Here is a 7,732-nt window from a genome sequence, read left to right as displayed (position 1 = left end):
CATGAAAATTGCCATGGAGAGCCAATGACATAAAGGTTATAGTAAGAGGCATAACATGTTTAATTGGGGTTGTAGAAGAAGAGACAGAGGCTCCCACAGAAGCCCACTGAGAAGGTGAGCACGGGGCAGGGATGGCAGAGGAGCCTTAGACTCTTCCTGTGGGGTGGGGGCACCCCCCAAAAAAGTAAAAGACAGAATGAGACCGTATATGAAGAGAAAATGGCTGAAATTTTTCCAGAAGTGATGAAATACAATCTACAGATTGAATATACCAACAAATTGCAAGTAGGAAAAATATAGAGAAATCTATGCAGAGATGCATCTTGGTGAAACTAAAATGTTTAACAACAAAGAGGAAAAACCTTCTCGACAGAACCTTGCATTCGGGGGCTTCACTTACTGTGGGCAGCTGGAGAATACTGTGATTCAACTGTTTGAACCTGCCACCCTACTGGCTCAATACTGTGGGTGTGACTTGTGTGTCCCAGATGCCTGTGGCTAAGGGCATGAGTGTCCCGCAGACCGTGGAGCTCCTCACTGGAAACTGGAGATGCTTGAGGCGGCGAAGCAAGGAACATTTTGTGTGGATTGTGAGACCTACCGCACAGCTGCCTCTACTCTTGGCAGCCAAGGTCAGACTGGGAAGCTGATGTACGTGATGCACAACTCAGAGTACCCTTTGAGAATGGCCCTTGCCTATTTCCGACAACACCTTCGATGAGCTCATGGTGAAGCTCAAGGGCTTCTTCCAGAGTGCCAAGGCCAGCAAGATTGAGACCCGGAGTAGCTGTTACCAGCACTGTGACTTCCTAGTGAAGGTGGACACAGTCCACCCATCTAGGGGCCCAGTGCCCGAGGCATCTCCATGGCTAGAGTATGGCCCCTGCGTGGTAGCCAGCGGCAGCTGGAGCTTGCTGCTCAAGTTCCCACAGAGTTTTCTAGGCAGACACGCACCAGGGAACAGAGTCTGGGAACAGCAATGCCATGTACGGCCCAGCAAAGACCATGGTCCAGCACATGGAACTCTTCAGTAAGATCCGCAAGCAGCAGCAGGTGCTAGTGGCTGGGATTTGTTAGTGACTGGCAGCTGCCCGGCTGAGCTCTGTCACCAGGGGGGCCACGCAGGAGGAGAGGTGCTGCACCCTGAGACCCCTGGACCCCACAAACCCAGGGCAGACGTGGAGGCTTCTCTCCCTCTTCCCAGCTGTGACTTTTGTTCTGGGGATCTGGACTCCCCTCCCCTGACCCTCACACACAGCCCCCCAGCAGCGGCATCACCCTATGCCTTACTGGACTTGGCCTGTTCTCAAGAATGGTAATTATGAAGAGTGGAGAAGTGTGGAGGGGAAAAGGTAGGACAGGGCTGTGCCTGCCTAGGGTTGGTGGGAACAGCAGTCTGTATCTCCAGCTATTGAGGATTTGGCCTAAGTCCGCCGTGGACAGGCTGGGCTGCGCTGTACTAAAGGCCTCTTCCTCTACTCCAGGGATGCAGCTAGGCTTCTCCTGGAGAAGGAGTAAGAGGCATCCCTTGGTGTGATGGCTATCATTTCCTGACCTGTTTGCTGAAGTGAACTGTGAGTTGACTTTTCTAGGGTGTTGCCGGAGTCCTTTGGAGTCTCCCTCTGGCATCTTTCCATTCTGTTGTGAATGAGGTTAAGCCACAGGCTAAGCCGCTATAACAAAGAGAACCTAAAGTACAGTGGCTCTTAGTAAAATCTGCCCCAGACCATCTGATTACACCTGTACTATTAGAAGAAAGAAGAATAAACAAGGTCACCGAGACCTCGGTTTCCTTCTATCTTGTTGTTCAGCCAACCTTGGGGTGTTGACCTTGCCCAGAAGGTCAGCTCCGTGTCTACAATACACTGGGGAAAGAGAACAAAGCAGTTTCTTTTTAAAGGATATGACCTGGATTCACTCAAATCGGTGTGGCCACACTTTGCTGAAAGGGACGCTGGGACATAGAGCCTCTTATTTGGGTGACCATGTGTCCATTTAAAACTCAGGGGCTTCTACAACTAAAAGATGAAGGAGAAAATGGATGTGGGGGCCCAGTCAGGAGCCTCTGCTACATGGAGCTCAATGGATGAGCCCAGGAGTGCCCTTGGTTGTTATTTTGCAGAGTACCCTTGTAACGAAGCCATTTGTTTGTGAATTGCATTGTAATAGGGCAGGTGCCAAAGCCACTTGTGAGTTTCGCTGGCTTAGTCACACTGGGCAGTCAATTTTGCACCCCTTGCCTAAGGGTTCACAGCTTCCTGAGCTCTTGGTCCTCCTCTCATTTGAGCCTCCAAGCTGCTCATTTGACTTAACATTGCCTGCCCACCCAACTCCTGCTGCAGAAATGTTCAGTAGGGCTAACATTGGTGTATGCAGTCAGGGATGGTCTTAGGAAACATGTTAATATACATACTACAAAAGATACAAAAGTAGGGATCCGAAAGGGTACGTGCACCCCGATGTTTATAGCAGCAATGTCCACAATAGCCAAACTGTAGAAAGAGCCAAGATGTCCATCAACAGATGAATGGATAAAGAAGATGTGGTATATATACACAATGGAATATTATGCAGCCTTCAAAAGGAATGAGCTCTTGCCATTTGCAACGACGTGGATGGAACTGGAGGGTATTATGCTGAGCGAAATAAGTCAAACAGAGAAAGACATGTATCATATGACCTCACTGATATGAGGAATTCTTAATCTCAGGAAACAAACTGAGGGTTGCTGGAGTGGGGGGTGGGGTGGGAGGGACGGGGTGACTGGGTGATGGACACTGGGGAGGGTATGTGCTCTGGTAAGCACTGTGAATTGTGCAAGACTGTTGAATCTCAGATCTGTACCTCTGAAACAAATAATGCAATATATGTTAAGAAAGAAAAAAAAAAGAAGAAGAATGTAGCAGGAGGGGAAGAATGAAGGGGGGGAAATCGGAGGGGTAGACGAACCATGAGAGACGATGGACTCTGAAAAACAAACTGAGGGTTCTAGAGGGGAGGGGGGTGGGAGGATGGGTTAGCCTGGTGATAGGTATTGAGGAGGGCACGTTCTGCATGGAGCACTGGGTGTTATGCACAAACAATGAATCATGGAACACTATATCTAAAACTAATGATGTAATGTATGGGGATTAACATAACAATAAAAAAATTAAAAAAAAAAAGAATATACATACTACAGAGCTGTCCTCAAGGATACTGTCCCTCATTGAAGGTACCTAAGAGAAATTATTTTGAGATCTAAAGCCTGTGCAACAGAATCAGGTAGTAGTCGTGTTTCTCTTTTAGCTTTCACTGGCAGAAAGCTCAATTTAATTTTCTAACTATAGGATGTGCCATCTGCATTTTTTTGTTCTCCTTTTCCCCTGGCTTTTTTGTTTCTTTGTTTTGTTTTTGATTTTTTAAATTGAGGTGTGTTTTAGATGTCATTTACACACAATAAAATGCATCGATCTTAAAAAAGAGAGAGAAAAACCTTCAAGGTAGCTAAATCTAGATCCAACTACCAGTAAGCAGGAAATACAAGAAATAGAGGCACATGAGAATGCAACCATCCAGGGACGCCTGGGTGGCTCAGTCGGTTGAGCATCTGACTCTTGATTTTGGCTCAGGTCATGATCTCAGGGTCATGGGATCAAGCCCCATGTCAGGCTCCACACTCAGTGAGGAGTCTGCTTGAGATTCTCCCCCTCTCCCTCTCCCTGTGTCCCTCCCCTCACTCATGCTCTCTCTCTCTCAAATAAATAAATGAATCTTTAAAAAAAGAATGCAACCATCCAAACCTAGAATATGGAGAACTCAACAATTAGAATGTTCCATTTCTTCAACGAATAGATTGTGTGAAAAAAAGTGTGGAAGGAAGTGGTTCTAAGATTAAAGAAGACTTATGGAAAGCAAGATTTATTATGGCAAGCAAGCATTTAAATGCAAATCATTTTGCCTTAATTATGACATTATGTGAGTTACATGGAAAATGGAGACAGCCTTCCCATGTCTGGAGAATTCTCATATGAGTCTTGGTGAGAAATGAGGAGTAACACTGAAAATCGAAATTTAATAATCACATTCCCAGGCTCCCTTAGAGCCAGAGCATAGATATGTGGCCTATCGATCGGAATTCTCCTACATTAGACATGGAGACAGGAACTAGTGAGTCAAGATGATTTAGTGGAGTCAGTGCTAGGAGAGGTGGCAGCCATGGTGGCAACCACTCAGCGGAGCTACTTTCCTAAGGCTCTAGCATGGCTCAGGTCGATGTTCAAACAGCGGTGTCTGTGTGCAGCAGGAGCAACAGCAGTAGAAACAGAAGCATCTCAGTGGAGCCAGTTTTGTGGTGTGATTTGGAAATCCTTGCTGGAGGAGAGTTCCCAAATGTGGCTTTCCAACTCTCCTAGAGGGTGTAAGGTACTAAAATAGACATTATTAAATTCATTTTTAGCTAAATATATACATGAGTAGATATTCAACAGACGTATTAATCAGAAGCACTTCCAGAACAGCAGAATGAGGGCATCCAAAATTTCACTCCCTGTAAAAGCAATGAGAACAGTGGCAAAAAACTGCCAAAGTCCACTTTTTTAGAACTCTGGAAATAAAGTCTTGCAACAATCCAAGGTGCACTTTTTTAAATGACTGAATCTCAGAAAAGAGAGCTTTATGATGTTGTAACTTCCCTTAAAGGGAATGCAATGAGCAATTATATACCAACAAATTAGATACCTACGTGAAATGAACAAATTCCTAGAAAGATAAGAACTACTGAAACTACATAAGAAGAAACAGACAAATTGAACAAGAGATTGAATTAATAATTTTTTTAAACTTTCTATGAAGAGGGGTGCTTGGCTGGCTCAGTTGGTGGAGCATGCAACTCTTGATCTTGGGGTCATGAGGTCAAGCCCCACATTGGGGGGGGGGTAGAGATTACTTTAAAGTAAAAATTTTAAATTAAAAAAAAAGCTTTCTATGAAGAAAAACCCATGACCAGATACTTCACTGGTGAATTTTATCAAAATGTTTAAAGAATAAACACTCCCCCCCCAAAAAATGAATTAACACCGATCCTTCATAAACTCTTCCAAGAAACAAAAGAAGAGAGAACACTTCCTGACTTATTCTATGAGGCCAGTATTACTCTGATATCAAAACCTGATAAAGATATAACAAAAACACTACAGATCTATATCCCTTATGGATATGCACACACAAACTCTCAAAAAATCCTAGGAAAGAGAATCTAGCAACATATAAAAAGAATTACACACTATGACCAAGTGGAATTTATCCCAGGAATGCAAGGTTGGTTTAACAGCTAAAAATCAATGCCTGGGGCGCCTGGGTGGCTCAGTGAGTTAAGCACCTGCCTTCAGCTCAGGTCATGATCTCAGGGTCCTGGGATCGAGTCCTGCATCGGGCTCCCTGCTCGCAGGGAGCTTGCTTCTCCCTCTCCTCCCTGCTCATGCTTGCTCTCACTGTCTCTCTCTCTCTCTCAAATAAATAAATAAAATCTTTAAAAATAAATAAAAATCAATGCCAATGTAACATACCATATTTTAATATACTAAAGAACAAAAACTACATAACTTCAATAGTTGCAGAAAAGCACCTGACAAAATCCAATGCCCTTCCATGATCTAAAAAAAAAACAAAACACAACAACAACAACAAAAAACTCAATAAACTAGGAATGCAAGGTGTTATGGACTAAATTGTGTTCCCTCACCAAAATTCATATGTTGAGGCCCTAACCCCTAACTGTATTTGGAAATAGGACCTTTAAGGAGATAATTAAGGTTAAATGAAGTCATAAGGATAGGGCCCTAATCTGATAGACCTGGTATCCTTATAAGAAAAGGAAGAGATGGAGTGCCTAGGTGGCTCAGTTGGTTAAGCATCTGCCTTCGGCTCAAGTCATGATCCTTGGGTCCTGGGTTTGAGTCCCGCATCGGGCTCCCCGCTCAGCAGTGAGTCTGCTCCTCTTTCTCCCTCTGCCCATCCCCCCCCTGCTTGTGTGCTCTCTCTCTCCCTCTCTCTCAAATAAATAAATAAAATCTTTAAAAAAAAAAAAGAAAATGAAGAGACACCTGAGATCAATCTTTTCCTATACACACACGCAGACACAGAAAAGGCCATGCCAGGACACAGCAAGATGAAACACATCTGTAAGCCAGGAAAAAAATGCCTCACCATGGGGCACCTGGGTGGCTCAGTCGGTAGGGACGCTGGCTCTTGATTTCAGCTCAGGTCATGATCTCAGGGCCCTGGGATCAGGCCTGCATTGGGCTCTACACTCAACAGGGAGTCTGCTTGAGGATTCTTTCTCTCTCCCTCTGCCCCTCTCCCCACTCGCATGCTCTCTCTCTCTTTCTTTCTCTCTCTCTAATAAATAAATAAATCTCTAAAAAAATGCCTCGCCAGAATCCAACCCTGCTGACACCTTGATCTTGGACTTCTAGCCCCCGGAATTATGAGAAAATAAATGCCTATAGTTTAAACCATCCAGTTTTTAGTATTTTGTTATGACAACCTGAGCAGACATATAGAAGGGAACTTCCTCAACCTGATAAAGACTGTCTAGAAAACCCCACAGCTAACATCACACTTAAGACTGAATGCTTTCCGCCTAAAATGAGGAACTATGCAAGGATGTCAACTCTGTCGCTTCCATTCAACATTGTACTGAAGGTTCTAGCCAAGCCAGTTAGGCAAGATTGAAAAACAAAAGCTATCCAGATTGAAAAGAAGTAAAACTCTCTCTATTTGCAGATGACATAATCTTGTATATGACAAAATCTTAAAGACTCCACAAAATATTAGGTAATAAATGAGCTCAGCAAGATTAAAGGGTACAAGATTAATATAAAGCTTGCATTCCTAGGATAAATTCCATTTAGTCGTAGTGTATAATTCTTTTTATATTATATTAAAAACTTCTGTGCTTCAAAGGACAACACCAAGTAAGTGAAAAGGCAACACATAGGATATATTGCAAAACATATAGGTGATAAAACACTCGTATCTAGAATATATAAGGAACACTTACAACTCAGAAATAAGACAAATAGCCCAATTTTTAAATGTGCAAAAAATCCAAACAGACATTTCTCCAGAGAAGATATACAAATGGTCAAAAAGAACATGAAAAGATATTGAACATCATCAGTCATTAGGGAAATGCAAATATCAAAACCACAGTGAGTTACTGCTTCACACATACTAAGATAACTAAATCAAAAAGACAGACAATAACAAGTTTTGGTGAGAATATGGAGAAATTAGAACCCTCATATATCATTGGTTAGAATATAAAATAGGAGCAACTTTGGGAAACAATGTGCCATTTCCTCAAAAAGTTAAATGTAGAGTTACAATATGACCCAGCAATTTCTTTCTTTTTTTAAAGATTTTATTTATTTATTTAGAAAGAGAGAGAGAGAAAGCGAGCACAAGCAGGGGGAGGGGTAGAGGGAGAGGGAGAAAGAGAATCTCAAGCAGACTCCGTGTGGAGTGTGGAGCCCAACCCAGGGCTCAATCTCACCACCCTGAGATCATGACCTGAGCCGAAACCAAGAGTCGGACGCTTAACTGACTGCGCCACCCAGGTGCCCCCCAGCAATTTCATTCTTAAATTTACACCCAAAACATGTTAATATGTCCACACAAAAACTTGTACTTAAATATTCATAGTAACATTGTTCATAATAGCCAAAAAGTGGAAACAATCCAAATGTTT

General features: G+C 43.2%; 1 pseudogene; it reads left to right on the top strand.

Moving 5' to 3' along the window:
* The first annotated feature begins 434 nt into the window (after positions 1-434).
* Positions 435-1,077, top strand: LOC118520113 (mediator of RNA polymerase II transcription subunit 20 pseudogene; annotated as a pseudogene).
* The last annotated feature ends 6,655 nt before the right edge of the window (positions 1,078-7,732 follow it).

Source organism: Halichoerus grypus, chromosome 3 (genome assembly GCF_964656455.1).
Source record: "Halichoerus grypus chromosome 3, mHalGry1.hap1.1, whole genome shotgun sequence".
NCBI classification, from domain to species: Eukaryota; Metazoa; Chordata; class Mammalia; order Carnivora; family Phocidae; genus Halichoerus; species Halichoerus grypus.
Note: the sequence above shows the minus strand (reverse complement) of the source record. Positions and strands in the feature narration are given on the sequence as shown.